Below are 19,371 nucleotides of genomic sequence, written 5' to 3'. Positions count from 1 at the left end.
AACTAGAGACTACTAAAACTGCTTAAGACTTGTTAACTTGATTTTATCTGCTGTAGTAACTTGTCACTTGTATTTGACTCCCTTAAGTTGTAGAGCAGTGGTTCTCAACCTGGGGGGGGTCGAGACCCCTTTTGGGGTCAAGCAACCCTTTCACAGGGGTCGCAGCAGGGCACGCAGCTTGGGGGGGGGGGCGCTGCCACTGTTGCTGCTCCTCCTGCAGGCCGAAAAGAGTGAGATTGGCATGGTGGGACAAGAGACAGAACTGAACTGAGAAACTCCGGGGGGGGGAACTATATACAATCATGAACAATGGATCTTCATGCCATTGGTCAGTTTCGATTTAATTTCTGTGAAAGAACACTTGCATAATTTTATGGTTGGGGGTCACCACAATATGACAAACTGTATTAAAGGGTCGCAGCATTAGGAAGCTTGAGAACCACTGTTATAGAGATATACACAAGAAGCTTTTCCACTTTTTTTTTTTGGGGGGGGAGGGTCACTTCCAGACCCATTGTGCTTCATTTTAGTCCCTGGTTTCCACATCCACTTTTGTGCCATTAGTTTTCCCTTTAGCTTTTTTGGTTTTCCCCTAGAATTTTTCTGGTTCTGGTCTTTTTCTGGAAGCTGACTTTGAGTCATTGTTATCCTTGTGCATAATGTTACTATTGGCTTTCTTTGTCCTGCACACTTCCACCTCCAGCCCAGTTTTTTGATAACTAGAATGTCATGGTCAAACCACCCCCTCTCCTCCTTCCCCAACCTGAATACGAGTGGTTTCATTTTCTTTTTTTTAAATGGCACTAAAATGTTGGTAGAGCATTTTAGCAATATACTTAGCAGGTATTCTGAATTCCCAGATTTCCTCTAGCCCTTCTGTAGCAAAGAGATAAAGAAAAGCCATACAGAAAGGAAGACCATAAGCTGACGTTACAAATGAAAATGAAGAGGGAAGTCTGATGTTTGGAAGAACTATGCCCAAATCAATTCCAATGCTTGTGGATCAGCTGCCAAGAAAATTAGGAATAAGTTGAGTGCACAGAAAAGCCCTGTGTCTCTCACAACGTTTTCTGAAGCCGCTGTATAGAACTGGTGCAGAAAAGTCTTACTGTTGTTTTGTGACCTCCTGTCTATGAGGGAGGTTGTGATAAAGTGTTTGAGGACCACTCTGCCAAATGTCAGCTGTTTACATGGGAAGAGTTATTTTTAGGTTCTTTTACATGCTAAACCTCCCTTGTATTAAACTGTGTGAAAAGGGGAGCCTACATTGACAAAGGTAGGTTGTGCAGCCTGAAAATGTCTCTGCATTTCAGAGCTTGCACTTATTGGTCTGCCTGTTAAAATGTGCCTGTGATACAAAAATTGTTTTCTGAAGAAGAAGAGACTGGATTCTGTAGATTGCAGGTGAATTGTACCAAGCACTTTTTAAAAAATTCTAAATATTGTCACCTCTGAGAAACAGAACTGCCAAAATGGGGAGGGTCACTTGAGTGGGACATAGACCGTTTATGCACTGGAGGTTTCATGCTGGGCTGCAGGCTAGAGTTTTAGTCATGGCAGGTTGCCTCACCTATTCCTGCACCAACATGGAGGAGCATTTTGTCAGGTGTGCTTCATCCGGCCCTGATTTGTGCTCCTGCACAGGATCTGGGGCAGTCAAGTTCCCAGTGCATAAACGGTCATAGTGGTACTATTTAGAGACATATATAGAAGTTCAATAATATGTCGAATGGCAACTGTGGAAACTGAACTCCAATCCTAATACTGCTGTCTTCAAGAAGGCAATGAAAAATGAAAGCATTAAGCTCTTTGGACCATATGATGATGTGTTGATTAAAAGAAACTTGAGCAGTGCCCTTTACAGGAGAGAAGAAATGATCATTCCTCTATCTGTTTCATGTTGCCAAGCAAGTATTAATGCCTAAAATGAGAAAGGAATACATTCTTCTAGCCTTTGCAAGAAGGATCAGGTTCCATCTCTACATTCTACAAAGAAGGGCTTCATAATTTTTGTTTGCCTTGTTTTTTGAAAGAAACTTTTTTTGTGACAGTGCTAGTGACTGGGACAGTTTGACTCCCTAAACCAAATTTAGTAATTTGATACTTAGTGGAGAAGGCCAAGTTATAATCACTTGCAAGACATCCCTGGTGCTCTGTTCTTTCTACAGTTTCAACCTACAGTTTCAACCAATATGTCATCTTTAACATCGGACACAAGGAATTGGTCACTGTCAAAAGCTTATGGCCTCAAAAACTAAATGAATTCCAGCCTCAATAAATAAGAATCAGGGATTCAAAATACATTCTTCCAGCCTTTGCAAGCAGGATCCGGTTTCAGCTCTACATTCACTGTGAATACTGTCTAGTTCATTAGACTTCCATGGGTCAGCTAAGTTTTATGTATGGAATTGTATCACCTTAGCCGTCTGTGAACTGTATCATATTGATATAGAAATGAAGCCAGATGTATTTAGTGTGTATGTTTATGTGCTACAGTTTTGATGTATCATAGTACAAAAACATTTCATTAACACTTAAAAGAACGTGAGTTAATATATATTTTGTAATAGCATGGACATGAAGGTGCACTTTGTTTCAACTGCAGTTTCTTACACATTTCCCTTCTCGTGTACTTTTGTTGAGACTGAACTAGGAATCTTTGGTTATTGGAGCAGATATGTCTGTAAGAGAGTTACATGGTTATCCCTTTGGAACCATTTAGGGCTTTGCCTGTTTTACTGCAGCCTTGAGGAAAAGTATGGGACCTGGAAAATTGGTAAATGATCTGAAAGCATTCAGGAAATCAACATGGAAATTTTCTAGAAGTGTTTTAGATTGGCAAGGAAGGTCTGCAGCAGTGTGGTGCTTAAAGCAATGGAATCAAATGATTATCCTACATTTCATCTTCTATGTAATTACCAAGAGCTGTCACTTGTCCTATTACAAGAATTTTCACATAAAAGGGGGTTGAATATAAAGTTGTACTACAAGTCCCCTCCCATATTCTGATGTTTTAAACAAGAGCACTTTTTGTTTTCTTTGTAATCTTAGAACGTGCAAGTTTTGACTCCCAGGAATGAACATAATATTGCAGTCAGCATAAATCTGTTAATACAAATGCTTACGCTTCTGATGAGTTTGGTTTTGTGCAAGCCACTCTCTCGGACCTGCATTTGGGTTTAGGTACTAATCTTACATAGTCAGCTTTTTAGTAATCAAAGCTGACAGAGAAATGTACAACAGCAAGATAGATGGACTGCTTTTCCTATGATCTGAGTTGCCATTTTTGTGGCTTTAAAAAAAGGTCAGGAATCCCACTTTATCACTGTAGTTGACTTTATGTACTTGGAACATGACAGTTTTATTGAACAGAATAGCAGAAACTTTTCTTTAGAAAGTGAAACCAAACATTGTATGCTAAATTTCCAGAATTTTGTGCATGGCATTTTGTGTGAAACGCTTAAAGTTTCTCTTTTAAGTGAACCTTGATTGGGGGGGAGGAGTACACCAACAAAATACTGAATATCCAGATGGAGAGCATTGATCTCAGTGATATCAAACAATATCAAAGAACTCTGTTAAAATCAAATCAATGTTTTCGGCATGCCTGATTCAAGTACAAAAGCTTTTAATTCATTGTGCCTCACATAATGAAAACTCAAATGTGTCTCATTAATTGCAAATCTGTTGTCCTGTTTATTTGACTTATGCTTCCTGAAGCAATATGCTTAAGCTTAATTATGAAAGTTTGTAAGGTCATAGCATATTGGCACTGTTGCTGGCCACTTTGTGTAAGGTAGATTCACTCCCTGACTACTGAATAAGGCTTTTAAAAGAGTTTTTTCAAGAGGTCAGGTTATTTGAACACTGGAACAGAGTGTGTTTGTGTGTGTGTGCATGCGTATCATTAACAGGTTTTGAATGAAGTATGTTTAAAGACCAGATGCTGGTTCATGAATGTGTTTAAACACTTTGAACGAACTTTGCATGTTTAATGCAGTGTCAGGGCTCTGTAGGTTAAGCACACATTCTTAACTAAGTGAGATGAAATTGTCTCTGTTCATCAGCCTTGTCATGATATGTAAATAGTTCCTTTTGATATTTTACAACTATGGACTTATAAACAATCTCAGCCAGCTCTTTAAATCAGAACATTGGGCCAGCTAGTCAGCCAGTATGAATGACAGACAACAAGATATGAGAATTGTCATTTACTTGGGCCCTGGTTGCTGCACTAAGGCTCATTATGCACGGAGTGGAAGGTCTACATTTGGAGTGGAATGGCGGCGGCTAAAATCACTAATTATGCACGCTGTAGGCGGCAACCGGGCGCAGAGTCAATGTATGCCGCCGAAAAAGCTGTGTTAGCAAGATGCGGAAGAAAGTGGAGCTTCCCGGGACCAGGACGCAACCAGAAGCGGCTCCAGAGTAGCCACGTGCATAATCAGATACTCTGGGTTTTGCCGCCATTACGTTCCGTCCTGTGCGTAAGCGGTTTGCTTTGCTTCTTCCTTCTCCGCATTCTCCATGCCGCCGTTTCAGCGGCCGTGCATAATAGGCCTAAGAGATTACTTTCTAATTCACTTTGTAGTTTGACAAGTGTAGATTTAATATCGCCAGCTAATAAACACCAGTATTTATTGTGCAATGTTGCTTGACTATGTTCTTTTTAAAGCCCTTCCCCAAATATAAGAAATTAAGGATATTTGAAAGGCAGAAAAGGATTCACATACAAAGGAGCATGTTCCTGCAAGAAGTTCTGCTATGATGAAATACTATTTTTCCAACACACGTTTTCTTTAAGAGGAGCAGTGAGACAGGTTGTATGACAAATGAATGCAGACACAGCAACACAATGAAGTGGCTTCCATGCTTAGTGGCTGGGATTAAAGAGGGGTCTGAGGTTGCAAAAGATTAGAGGCTTCTTGAAGAAATGACAGACACGAGGCTTGCTGGCCTACTCCGGAGCTTGCTCTTCCTTTCCTGAGCAGGCTAAGCTTTTTTATTCAGTTTTACAGCTCAGAATAAACTTCACAGTACACACATCAGCGAACATAGAAGTTTGCAGATGCTTATAGCTATGTCCACATTCCATTGTCATTGTTATCAAACTCTAAGATGCTGTATAGGGAGGGAGGGGGACACACAGGAATCTCCCTCAAGATTAGCTATTTGCAGAAAACCTGGCTTTCTGATGATTACACAGAGCCCAGAGACTGACCTTTTGGTCCTACTCCTGCCTGGGTGTGCCCAATAGTAAAGAGCAGAGACCAAATTTGGCAAATCTCTACAGCTTCTTGTGATACAGACCAAATATATGCTTTCTCTGGGATGATCTGTATAAAAGTAATGGTTTCTTAAACTAACATCATGGTACAAAAGTAACAGCATTCAATTTGGTGTAGTGGTTAGGAGTGAGGACTTCAATCATCAGAAAGGCCAAAGCTGAGAGTGAGCTAAGATTGGCCAGGGAAGCCCATTGTAACAAGAAAAGTTTTCAGTTATGTGAGGAGCAAATGTAAAGTAAAGGAGGCAATAGGCCCACTGTTGGGTGCGGATGGACAAACTCTAACGGAAGATGTAGAGAAAGCAGAAAGGCTTAGTTTCCCACAGGTCAAAGGGTTTAGGCACATCTAGAGATGGCAGTAGCCAAAGGATAGTGTCTGGGTGGCAGGCTAACATGGATAGAGAGGTTGTCAAGAGGCATTTAGCTGCACTGGATGAGTTCAAATACCCTGGGCCGGATGAAATGCACGCGAGAGTGCTCAAAGAACTTTTTAGAGAACTTGCACAGCCTTTGTCCATCATCTTTGGAACCTCTTTAAGGACTGGAGATGTCCAGGAGGACTGGAAGAGAACAAACATTATTCCGATCTTCGAAAAAGGGAGGAAGGATGACCTGGGAAACTACAGACCAGTGAGTCTGACCTCTGTTGTGGGGAAGATAATGGAGCAGATATTAAAGGGAGCGATCTGCGAACATCTGGAGGATAATTTGATGATCCAAGGAAGTCAGCATGGATTTGTCTCCAACAGATCCTGCCAGACCAACCTGGTTTCCTTTTTTGACCAAGTAACAGGTTTGCTGGATCGTGGAAATTCGGTTGATGTCGTTTACTTGGATTTTAGTAAAGCTTTTGACAAGGTTCCCCATGATGTTCTGATGGATAAGTTGAAGGACTGCAATCTGGATTTTCAGATAGTTAAGTGGATAGGGAATTGGTTAGAGAACCACACTCAAAGAGTTGTCGTCAATGGTGTTTCATCAGACTGGAGAGAGGTGAGTAGCGGACTCAGTAGAGTCCTGAGTAACCTCAGGACTCGGTGCTCGGCCCGGTACTTTTAAACATATTTATTAATGATCTAGATGAGGGGGTGGAGGGACTACTCATCAAGTTTGCAGATGACACCAAATTGGGAGGACTGGCAAATACTTCGGAAGATAGAGACAGAGTTCAACGAGATCTGAACACAATGGAAAAATGGGCAAATGAGAACAAGATGCAATTTAATAAAGATAAGTGTAAAGTTCTGCATCTGGGTCAGAAAAATGAAAAGCATGCCTACTGGATGGGTGATACACTTCTAGGTAACACTGTGTGTGAACGAGACCTTGGGGTACTTGTGGATTGTAAACTAAACATGAGCAGGCAGTGTGATGCAGCGGTAAAAATGGCGAATGCCATTTTGGGCTGTATCAACAGGGGCATCACATCAAAATCACAAGATGTCATAGTCCCATTGTATACGGCACTGGTCAGACCACACCTGGAGTATTATGTGCACTTCTGGAGGCCTCACTTGAAGAAGGACGTAGATAAAATTGAAAGGGTACAAAGAAGAGTGACGAAGATGATCTGGGGCCAAGGGACCAAGCCCTATGAAGATAGGTTGAGGGACTTGGGAATGTTCAGCCTGGAGAAAAGGAGGTTGAGAGGGGACATGATAGCCCTCTTTAAGTATTTGAAAGGTTGTCACTTGGAGGAGGGCAGGATTCTGTTTCTGTTGGCTGCAGAGGAGAGGACACGCAGTAATGGGTTTAAACTTCAAGTACAACGATATAGGCTAGATATCAGGAAAAAATTTTTTACAGTCAGAGTAGTTCAGCAGTGGAATAGGCTGCCTAAGGAGGTGGTGAGCTCCCCCTCACTGGCAGTCTTCAAGCAAAGGTTGGATACACATTTTTCTTGGATGCTTTAGGATGCTGATCCTGTGTTGAGCAGGGGGTTGGACTAGATGGCCTGTATGGCCCCTTCCAACTCTATGATTCTATGATCTGGAAAGTTGGGTTTGATTCCGTGTTCCCCCACATGCAGCCAGCTGGGTGACCTTGGGCTCGCCACAGCACTGATAAAACTGTTCTGACGGAGCAATAATATCAGGGCTCTCTCAGCCTCACCTCCCTCACAGGGTGTCTGTCGTGGGGTGAGGAAAGGGAAGGCGACTGTAGGCTGCTTTGAGACTCCTTCGGGTAGAGAAAAGCAGCACATAACCAAACCAACTCCTCCATCTCCTTTCCAGATGTTTCACCTGAATTGCTCTTAAGTTTTAGTGTTAATTTTGTTTTATGCTTTTTTAAGGCCACAATTGGGAAGTTAGGACTGTCATTCTGGCCCCATTTAGTTTGGAATCAGTCTAACAAGGTCTTGCTTTTCAAGTAAACATACACAGGAATGGGCCATGTGCACAGCCATATTTGAATTTGAACTATCCACATCTGATTCAGTTTATATGCATTGATGAAGCCATGATTGCCATATCATGCTTATGCAGTATGGGTGTGCTGAGAGAGAGAGAGAGAGAGAGAGAGAGAGAAGAAAATGGGGTGGACAATAGGTGAAGCCTAAAACTGTCTGGCATCTATTATAGCTAATAGTAATTTATAAGTTTATTTTCCAGGAATTAGTTACCACACCCTGGCAGGCTTACCCTGGGTTATATCCATGTGTATGCTTCCAAGTCAGGACAGGTTTCAAAATTTGTTTGTGAACAATAATACGATTTTTAAATTTTCCTTAGGCAAATGCAAGAACTTTCAGTGCCACCAGAGGGCAGACATCTAGTAATACTGTCAATTTCAATGAAGTTTTCTAGAAATGGATTGTCTTTTTTGTTTAAATAATGTTTGCAACTGGTTTTTTGGTTAAATGACAGGGAGGGGGAAAAAATCACCCATACACAGCAAGGTCCCACCAGGACAACACACATGCTGTGCTTGCATTTTAGCACAACTTAAGTGGTGGAAAGAGCACATGGTTTGTACCTACAAATTTGGCTTGGATGTGGCCATGGATTCTGAACCTTTTCTTTACGGCAATATGCTGTCTGAATGGAAGAAAGGCATCTTATTGTATATTTCACTTTTAATTTCCTTTCTAATTACCATGATAGGGCTTTTCCCTGTTGCTAAAGTCAAACTGTCCCCATTTATAGAGTTTAACCCTTCCTCAGTGGAAATGTTCCTGCTTTGTTTGCTTGCCTTCCTTAAAGCACAGTCATAGTGCAGTCTGCTAGAGCAAAAACACATGATTTTTAGCAGATTATACAATAGGCATTATACCTGTCTTGCTATGGTTGCATCATCACATTTTGTAAGCTGCTAAGGACTTGTATATTTATATGCCCAAATGAATTGTGAGATTCCAGTTTGTTTCAACCATTACAAAATCCCCCATAGCTAGTACTGTAAAATGGGAAAACAAATATATACTTAAGGAAGACCAAAGACAGCATGATAAATTCTGTTCATTACAGCGGTGTTTCCCTGGAGAAAATGACAGCTCTGGAAGGTGGACTCTGGCATTATATCCCAGTGAGGCCCCTACCCAGACTCCACCTCTAAATCCTCAGGAATTTCCCAACACAGAATTGCCAGCCCTGGTTTTTGTTTTGTATCGAGGAACAACGGGACCCTGAGAATAAGGATGTGTTCAGAAACAGAATGCCCTTCCTTAGTTCTCTTTCCTTTCCCTGGAGCCGATATCAATCTTAAAGGTGATTGATAAGAGGGGAAAACTTAAGACTCTCCATCCTCACCAGTGGAGAGACAGGTTTGGCACCCTTTTGCCATCAATGATTTTATTCATTTACTTACTTTTTTAGCCCTGTGTTGTTACAGCAGACTGAAAATAGTGCAACTGACAGCCCTAAGACTGCAAAAAAGGGCCACATTAGTTGAGAGTAAATGAGATACTAAATAACTTCAATCTATAATATGCTCTTGTAACCTTTCTTCTTTTCATATTTTATTTGTATGGAGATAATTTTATTTTAAATATATATATAGTAGTAATCATAAATATAGAGCAGCAGACATGCAGTCTACCCGTGAGGCTGGGAGTTCAATCCCAGCAGCCGGCTCAAGGTTGACTCAGCCTTCCATCCTTCCAAGGTCGGTAAAATGAGCACCCAGCTTGCTGGGGGGTAAATGGTATTGACTGGGGAAGGAACTGGGAAACCACCCCGTACTGAGTCTGCCATGAAAACGCTAGAGGGCGTCACCCCAAGGGTCAGACATGACTCAGTGCTTGCACGGGGGGTACCTTTACCTTTTAATCATAAATATTTGTACTGGAAAATTGTCATGACCTATGACAACATGTAATAAACTTCTGATGGACTGATGAGAACCAAAGCAGACCTGGCTGGTATGGTCCCCAATGAATAACCAGTAAGGGGGAGAGGGGTCTCCCCTTGAAGATTTGATGTAGCATAAATTACCCTTTTCTTACTGGTTGCCATTATAGGGTGCAGGTTTTATCAGTGGCCTATTCACACATGTAACATGCAAGAAAATGAGGTGCTACAATGGAATGCACCACTTCAGACAATAGAAGTTGGATTTTGGCTTAAAATGTTCATTTGTGTATATCAAGAAAAGTGTGCAAATAGAAAAATAGCACAAGGGAGACCTATTCTGCTCCCGCTGTCTGCTGTCACCTTTAAGTATTTTCAGAGTTTTAGCTGTCCTGTGTTCTTTAATGCAAGCTTTCACGACCCTCCGCCTGCCGCGTGCAGTCCGTGGGCCACATTCTGCTGCATGCACGTGGGAATCACACTTGAGTTGGGCCATCAGCCTCAGGCAGAGCCACGTTTCCCGTGACGCCTATTCCTCACGCGTCCGGTTCCTACAGCGAGGGGGCGCTGGCCGGCTCCCCCACGATGCCCCCGAGCACACCTATCCTGGCCCATGGCCGCGGGGCTTGTGACAAAAAAGCCGAGGGCGGGGGGGGGGGGGGTGGAGCGGGAGAGGAAATACCTTTCCTTGGGATCGCAGTGGCGCTGAAGCCAAGGCGCAATCCCCGCCTTAATGGTTGTCTCTTGAAAAGCCGAAGGCAACAGCTCCGCGGCTCTCGGAGAGGGAGAAGATAAATGCGGGTTCTGCGTGAGGGACAAGACTAGGCGCGGGGCTGCGAGAGGGCGCCTGCCCTCCGCCTCCCGTTAGCCGAGGGGGGATGCGTTGCTTGAACGCCTTAGGGCACGACGCGTTGCGGCTTTCCCGCCAAGCCTCCTGCAGGCTCTGGCGCCCAGCTGCATTAACAGACCGCGGGCGCCTCCGAGCACAGTAGCCCAGCTGTGGAGGGCCGGCTGTGACTGGAACGGCTTTGTGTGCGAGTGTGTGAAACAGCGGTAGCGTTGCTCTGGAGCAAGTTCATCGAAGCTTGCGTCAAGAGGTACGCTGGGGCTCTTCTGCCCAAATTGTAATCCGCTCGCCGTAAAAACCTTTGCAAATGCCAGGGGAAGATTCTGCTACTTTGTCCACACCTTGCATTATGTTCATGGCACCCGTCAGCTCCAGTCGCCCCGACTGGCATCGAGAGGCGATTGAGGAATACGTGCTTCCAAGGCTGCTTCCGTCGGGGCTTCTGAGGAATGCAGTGTGGACCCCTACAGGTGACACAAGGCGTGGGTAGGTAGGTAGGTATGCAGGAATCCGGGCGGGGAGAGGAGTGATGTTCTGCTCTGTTGTAATTGATCCTGCCTCGTTGGTGGAGGAGATCAGTAAAGCGGGTTCTCTGCAGCAGGGGTAGTCAACCTGTGGGCCTCCGGATGTCCATGGACTACAATTCCCATGAGCCACTGCCAGCAAATGGCAGGGGCTCATGGGAATTGTAGTCCATGGACATCCAGAGGCCCACAGGTTGACTACCCCTGCTCTGCAAGATGTCAATCACTCTTTCCTTTCTCCAAGCCAAGGCCACTCAGGGTTCTGCACCATTCAGACAACAGCAGGACAGAGTGCTGTGTGTGGATGCTTCTTGGCACGTTCTTTGCTGGCAGAAGGAGCTGGGTAGGTCAAAAGCTGTTGCATGAAAATGTTCCCTGTTGAATCCCAGACAGCTATATGTATGATTAAACTGCAGGCTTAAACAGTATTAATCCTGTGCATGCAGGGAAGCTGTTGTCTGGAAGGCGTTGTACCAAAGCACTACATGTTCTCATTGAAAGACATCACCATGATATTGTAAACGGCTTACAGACAGTGTGGTGGACAGCCTTTTTATAGGAACGGAGTATTACTACTAGAATAATACAAGTGGGGACCCACAATACTTGCAGGGAGTGGAAAGAATTGCCCCTCCCCATTTTATTCCTTCTCCCCTGTCATGGCCAGGAGGTGCCCTCTCAGTGAGTATCGTGGCTCCTGCCCCCACCACTGCTGGAGCCACTTCTATCATGGCCCCCACCAATGTTGATGCCAGTGAGCCCAGTATGACTCCAGACCTCTACCATGAGGCTTGCAGTGGCTTCCAAAATGCCTCTTCCCACAAGGCTGAGGGAAGGCTGCCACTGGGCTCCCAACCCAGGCCTCCTCTGCCAGGCCAGCTGTAATTCCCAGTTGCCCTCCCACCCTCACAGCTGATGCCAGTGAGCCCAACGCAACTCTTGGCTTCATCTGCTGTGGCTCTCTTTACCATCACCATTGAGGCTCCAACAGAGGGGTCCTGTAGGACTTAATGGGAGGAGGGAATCCCATTTTCCCCACTTTCTCTTCAGTGTAGTCCCTGGGCTCTCCAGCCACCTCTGGGCCCAGGACAGCCTCTTCTGCTACCTCTGACCAGCCTGGCTTGCCCCCAGGATGCTTCACTGCCTAGTGTGACCGGTCAGCGTCCACACTATATTCCTGAAAAGTCACTATCGGAAAAGCCTTGAGGCACAGGGGATTTAACCTGTGTATTGTTTTTTAATTCAAATATTTCTGCACATTTTTAGAGGACTTAAAGTTTTCTGAAAAATCTGTTTAGTCTCCTTATGGTCCTGATTCATGGATTTAACCACAGATGGGGACCATGGGTGGCTATTAGAATATAAGATAAAAGGGAGAAAGGTTGCTGGGGGTGGATTGGTGGTGTTTTTTACTTTTTAAAAGGTTAAATGTACATGCCTGCTGACCTAGATGAAACAGGTTGGTTGCTGCCCAACTCACTTGACATCTTTCTTTATTTTCCAGATAACTGCTTGAATCCACTGTGCCATTTACATCTATGGAAGGAATGCTGCCCACGGAGTGTGAATTTCTCTCCAAAAATGCTCCCTAAATACAGCTGTCAGGCTTAGCAGGAGGAAATCATTGACGTACCTCAGAAACTGTCGGTTGGATCCAAGCCATCTGCCCTTGGATCTGCCACAGATCCTTCAGATCTGCCATATGAGGCAATTATGTCATCCAATATTTAAAATATCTTTATTTCAACTTTCCAGATACATACAATGACAATTAAAAGAATAACTTGAAGAATTGGTAAACACAACAGTGAAAGAACCTCTTTCTGAAGAAAGAGCGTTCCAATGACTTGGGCAATTGCAAGAAACAAACCAACCACAAAGTCCTGCTCTTATCAATTGAAAAACTTGGCAAATGGAAGATACTTCAAAGAAGGCCACCCCAAAAGCCACAATCACTATAGAGACAGGGGGTCTCAAATACATGCTGCTACAAACTGTGAAGGGCTTAAATGCTTTAGCAAGTCAGGCCAAAGATCAGCCAATAGCTCCTGCATTTGATTTTAAGCGTCAAACATGCTTTTGGTCCTCAGAATACAGTTGGAGGTAGGCAGCTACATTTTTACCAGCTTATTTCTAAAATGTGCATTTCAGTATTTAGGGTATGAAAAAGTGTGGCTAACTATGGTGAGATCCTTTCTAAGATGGATAGGCCTGAACAATAAATGCAGTTGCTGAAATGTATCTCTTAGACACATTGCCATTTGCTGAGCTAGGAGCCAGTCCAGCTGCCTGTTCAAAATCTATTGGACCCCTCTCTAGAACTCCCATCATAAACGCCCAATGAGAACATCTAGAGAGAGCCAGAAGACACTTGCTAATTATGGCTTTAAATGTTTTTAATGAATGTTTGTAATGTAGGTTGAAATTTTAATGGTAATGATTTTTAGTGTGAACTATAATTTGCATTTTGTATTTGTACTTGACTATGCTGTTCAAAGCTCTGAGCCGTTCTGGGCAGTATACAAATCCAATTAATAATAATAGTAATAATAATAATATACTGAACTGTCCACCTCTTTAGAGTATTGGGCTTATACACACAGCATCTTGTTGGGGTTTAATTCCATCTTTTAACTTCTAACGAATACTGGTTTATTACTGAAATGCAAGATCAAAAAACAGTTGAGCCATAGGATTACCAAAAGTCAGACACGACTGATTGGCTAACATCAACTGCTTACCTTAGCTGAGCCACAAAACAGGGAGTATTAAAAGATCTGATTGACAGACATGTACTTACTATAGTTCCTTCCTGTCCAAGGGAATCTTGCTGATACCTTAAAGATTGAAACTTATAGTAGCATAAGCTTTCAGAAATGACAGCCACTTCATCAATAAATGAAATGTTTCTTAGTAGGATAAACTAAGCTGTGAGATCAAAAGGCAATTAAATGCATAAGAAATAACCTACTTGAAGATGGTTTCAGATGGGTAGCCATGTTAGTCTGGAGTAGATGAGCAAAACTCAAGTCCACTAACACCTTAAATATGAATAAAATTTTCCAGAGTATAAGCTTTCATGAATAAATGCTCACTTTTTCAAGATACCACATCCAATTAGGTGAACTTTTCGCTTTTCAGGGTGCTCATAAACTCATAAGAACAATGATAATTCACAACAGTAGTTGTTAGTGAAAACATCTTCTGAGACATGCTGTAATTGATTACTTTCTGTTAGAATCCCAATGATTCAGAAAACCTGCTTTGTCAGTTGTTTCTGTTGGGCTACAGGAAATAATTACTCCCTGAAAGGCAACTGCTTCATGCATGACAGTAGGTTATTATTAGCTTTTTTAACACTTCAGCTAGAAAAGGATAAAAGGGTGGGGGTGGGACTATAAAGCTACATATTTGTCTATCAAATTTTTGAAATTGGTGTGACCAGCCAAACAGAATAATCACACAAGTGCTGCCAGGTCTCAGCTGACTTATGGCAACTTCACAGAGTTTTCAAGGTAAGATACAAATCATTGCCTGTCTCTGCAGTGACCCTGGTATTCCTTGGTGGTTTCCTATCCAAATATTGATCAAGGTTGGACTAGTTGACCCTGGAGATCCCTTCCAACTCTGTGATTCTAGGGCTGATGGAGTCTGCTTAGCTTCCAAGATCTGGTGGAATTGGACCATTCAGGTAAAGACACACATAGTTACAACCTTCTGTTAAAGTCAGTGTTCAAGTTTAACTGCTTAGGATAGCATGATCATAAACACACTTCCTACAGAATAAGTCCAAATCTGATCACAAGCAAACAAACTAATGATTTCAGTTTGCTAGAATAATTTCTGAAGCATGTGTTTAGATCTGTGAAGTTTTGGAAGGTGTTGGCTATTGGTGGGATATCAGCCAGTTGTCACAGGCTTGTAGCTGGAAAGACAGACATTGCTGCCAGCTGTGCCTTTGTGTCATATACCTACTTAAGAAATGCACTTCTTGAATAGACCTTTTAATTCTACACTGTTTAATTCATTTTTTACAGCCTTTGGCAATACATCAAATAAAAAGATTGACGTTTAAGATTTGTGCCTCAATCCCAGCTTTTAGAATGAACAGATGTTTGTTCTATTTTCTCAGCCATAGAATTCTAGATGTGGTTTTGCCCTAGCATCCTGTTAATGCTTGTAATGCTTGGCATATTTGAAAATATACAAAAAGATATGGCCATGTTGATCTATTTAAAACATCCCATGCATAGGGTGTCTGCTTGTATAAACAAATGTAATGCAGAAATAACTTAAAAAAAAACTCAATGTCATCTTTCCAAACACCTGTGTAGAAAATTCATTCATTCACAAGGAGCAGCAAATTGCTCTAGCAAGGAAATCATTCAGCTGTTGCCAGTGGGATCTGATTCTCCTAAAGCCGTTAAGGTCACTGAAAAGATTAGATGTAGCTGCAAGTCCCATGAATGCCAGTTGCTTAAAATTGCTAAAAGCCAGCTTAAATCCAGGTTTGCTAAATCCCAAGTGAGTGACCTCCTAAAGTTTCTTTTTGGGAGCAAGCTCTAGAGAGCTATTTTGGAATATTACTTGTTTATTTATAAATTAATTTCTAACCTGCCACTCCCATTGACCAGCTTGTGGCAGATGACAGTATTGTAAACCCACAATAAAACCCCTTAGCACATAAAACCTAAAAACAGTACATATTGGTGGCAGATTAAGCCCACTCCCTGTCCTAACCCTGTTCACAGCAGACATATAACACCTTGGGGGGAGGGGGTTATAGGGAGCAGCATTGATCTTATTTGCTCGAGCGGGAGCCCAGATCTTAACAGCCCCGGCCTCAACCAAAGACCTGGTGGGAATGCTTCATCTTACAGGCCCTGTGAAACTTCGGAAGCTCCATCAGGGCCCTCTGTGCTCCCAGGAGCTCATTCTACCAGGTCAGGACCAAAAAAATTGGGAAAAATTGAACAAGATTGTTTCTTTGCTTTAAAAGTTACAACAAACACGGTACAAGAACTTTAGCAGTGGCCTACTTGTTTTGACTACAGATGACATGACAGCTGTTCATAGGTTTGGGAGTTAATTATAAGCCACCTGAATGGGGGACAGGGAGCCACAGGCTTGTCAGACTATCCAGAGAGATGATCACCTCTGCATCAGACAGCCTGTCAGTTTTAAAATATCTGCATTTGGTCCTGTTGTAAATGAAAAGCAACAACTTATTTCCTGTTGTGCCCTCTGAGCTGAAAGAATAACATTAGGGAGAGTTCCATGTCAAATGTTTATCACTCTTCTGCTATTCACAGGCCAAGATAAAAAGTGTGGGGTTGCATCATGGAACAGCAAAGCAATCTGACTCAATTGCCCTCAGGTGGGAGAGGGGAGCCCTACTCTTCTTCCAGAATAATCTTTTGGATCATGTACTTGATTGGCTAACACCACTCAGAGGGTTATAGATTCATTTTTTTCTATAAAGTTGGCTTATACTGTCTGGGGGAATTATGACAACATGTGAGGTTACAACATACAACCAAGGGCTGAGTAACAAGTTACTAGCCTGGCCCAGTATTGTCATCAGGGGCCAAGAAGAACCTTGCTGCATCTCCACTCTGTTACTGATGCTGATTTGAAGCTACTGCAATTTGCCTATCTTTAGGTATGCATGTGTATGTACACTTCATCATTTTACATATGTCTATATATATATATATTATCCTTAAGCCTCAACCACTTTTAAAATTTCTTTCAATAAAGCTTATAGCTTTTATTGGTGTGTTCTGCATATGCAAGAGTCTAGACTTGGTCTTGGTCAGACAAGTCCAAGGTTCCAGGTGAGGGTCCAGGGGAACCAAATCACTCTTGAGAAGATGCAAGCACCCAGTCTTCAGACACAGCCCATAGTCATGAATTACAGAAATGAAATTTATCACAGAATCACAGAGTTGGAAGGGGCCATACAGGCCATCTAGTCCAACCCCCTGCACAACACAGGATCAGCCCAAAGCATCCTAAAGCATTGTAAATATTATAAATAATAATAAATTGAGCTACCTTTATTGTAAATTGGGCTATCTTTCCTTTTGAATTTGGCTGGAGAGTTTGTATTTTACTTGCGTTTCTTTCGGTCAAGAATGAATCACATTTCAAACGTCAATCCCTATTTAAGATTCTATAGTTGGATATTCCCCTGCAGCAGATGCTGTCTGCCTCTGCAGTACTCCACTGCTCCCGTGAGCTCACTTGATCCCTACTGAGCCTCCAGTTTAGTCGAAGGAATAAGTTCATTTAGTCTGTGGGTGGGAGATAGTGCAGGAGACATTAATTGTATTAGCCAGGTTGGCAAGTGGCCAAGAGCCCCCCTGGAGCTATTTAAGGTGAATGCAGCTTCTACTGAGGTGCTGAATGCTGTACTTACGCTGAGTCTGCAGCTGTTCCTTGCAACTACAGGTTGATAGTTTTGGTGTACATGTCAATGTTTTTATATTGGAGGGAAGGAGATGAAATTGCTAGGCTTGTTTGTGGTGAGGCAACTGCAGCAGATGGTGTTTGCATGGAGAAACAGGGCATTAGGGTATTTCCTTGCTCTTTCCAAATACCGCAGCTTCTCAGCTGCCTTTCTTTTCTGATTAGGTTTTGCTGGGTTTTCTTTGATGAGGGTATTGTTCTATTGCCTCTCTTTATTCTTCCAGTACAGCACAGAATGAGAGCCAAATAATGTCTTTTATATCTAATCTTAGAGTGAGTTTACCAAACAAGGTGTTACTGTGTCAAGGCAAGATGAATCATTGACCAGGTGTCTGGAGGCTGTGATGGGGTGGCTCTGACAGAGCCATCTAAAACTTAATTCCATGAAGATGGAGGTCCTGTGGTTGGGGAAGAAAGGCTAGGAGAGGAAGCGTGTCTCTCCTGCCTGAACGGAATGCAATTAACAATCGCACACTCTGTCAGGAATTTGGGGGCGTCCTTTGATGCCTCCCTCTCTTAGCTTTGCTTACACAGTTAAATAAAATGTCTGCACAGACATGCGCACACAGTGACAACACACTAACCTTTGAGGAGCCCAGTGGCTGTTGTTTTCCTGTAGCTTCTAAACCTGGGAGCCTGGTAGTGGCAGCTACTGTAGGGGTGTAGCCTTTTTCTCCAGGACAAATCTCTAGTCCAGCATTCAGTTTTAATTTTGAGAGATAGTCAAGTCCTAAATGGAAGTTCGCAACCCTAGGCCTAGCAGCAACCACTGTGTGACCTAATTATATAACAGATACTTGACTCACCTAAGCCTAGCTACTTGCTACAGAAGCTACCCTATGAAAGCCAGTGTGGTGTAAAGGCTAGAACAGAGATTCCCAATCAGGGGTCCATGGACCCTGGGGATCCACGGGAACTCTGGAGGGGGACCGCAGGCTTTCCTTTCCTGCCTTAATGGACTTGGCCACAAACTAAGGACCTCTGCCCAGGAGGCTTAATGGGTAGATCAAGGATGTAAGAATCAAATATGGGGGGGGGGGAGTTGGTTGTGGTAAGGTGGTGGGTGGTTCAGATCTCAGCTTCTGCCCTTTCTGGTCTACATGAAGCAGAGCCACGGTAGCAGTAGTAAAGGTGGGGGGAGGGAGCAAAAGGAAGTCAAAGGGCATGTGTAGTTATGTCATTTCTGGGGGCATGGTAGGGAGGCATGGCCGGCTGACATAACTTCCAGGAGTCATTGAAGTCTGCAAATGTATTCCTCCAGTCAAAAAGTTGAAAAAGGATGGGTTAGAGAGTTTCAGAGCAGTCTGGTAGATCTAGGTTTGAATTCCCATCTTCCTATAGAAGCTCACTAGATGATTTGGAGCTAGTTACATACTTCCATCCTAACCTTTCTCACAGAGTTGTGTGTAAAAAAGAGAATAATGTAAGCTGATTTGGTTGGCACTATGGAGGAAGCTGGGATATAAATTAAGTAGATGATAAGCATATCTGAAGATGGGAATTTGGGGGGGGGTGCTGGGGGCAGGTGGTGTTTGAGGACAGGTGGGATCTCAGAGCGATATAATGCCATAGACTTGACCCTCCAAATAGGGTTATCAGCTCTGGATTGGGAAATATCTGGCGATTTTAGGGAATGGAATCAGAGGAGGGCAGGGCTTGGGGAAGAGAGGGACTTCAATGGGGCATAATGCCAAAGCCCCCCCACCCCCCCAGGTGAGCATATATCTGTTGCTTGTAGATCAGTCCTAGAGAAACAAAGCAGGAATCCTAGGGAAACAAAGCAGGAAAAGAGGGCATGTTATGGGGGCTCGCCGAAGAGGGAGGAGAGGTAAATGAGATGCCTCCGTCAAGTCTTTGCCTGTTTCCAACTGTGGCTTTTCTAAAATTTTCTGACTTGTATAAGTGAAATGGTGCTGTTTGAAACCCTTTAAAAGTCGAGTATTTTTGAGCTCC

The sequence above is a fragment of the Paroedura picta genome, chromosome 4 (genome assembly GCF_049243985.1).
Source record: "Paroedura picta isolate Pp20150507F chromosome 4, Ppicta_v3.0, whole genome shotgun sequence".
NCBI classification, from domain to species: Eukaryota; Metazoa; Chordata; class Lepidosauria; order Squamata; family Gekkonidae; genus Paroedura; species Paroedura picta.
Note: the sequence above shows the minus strand (reverse complement) of the source record.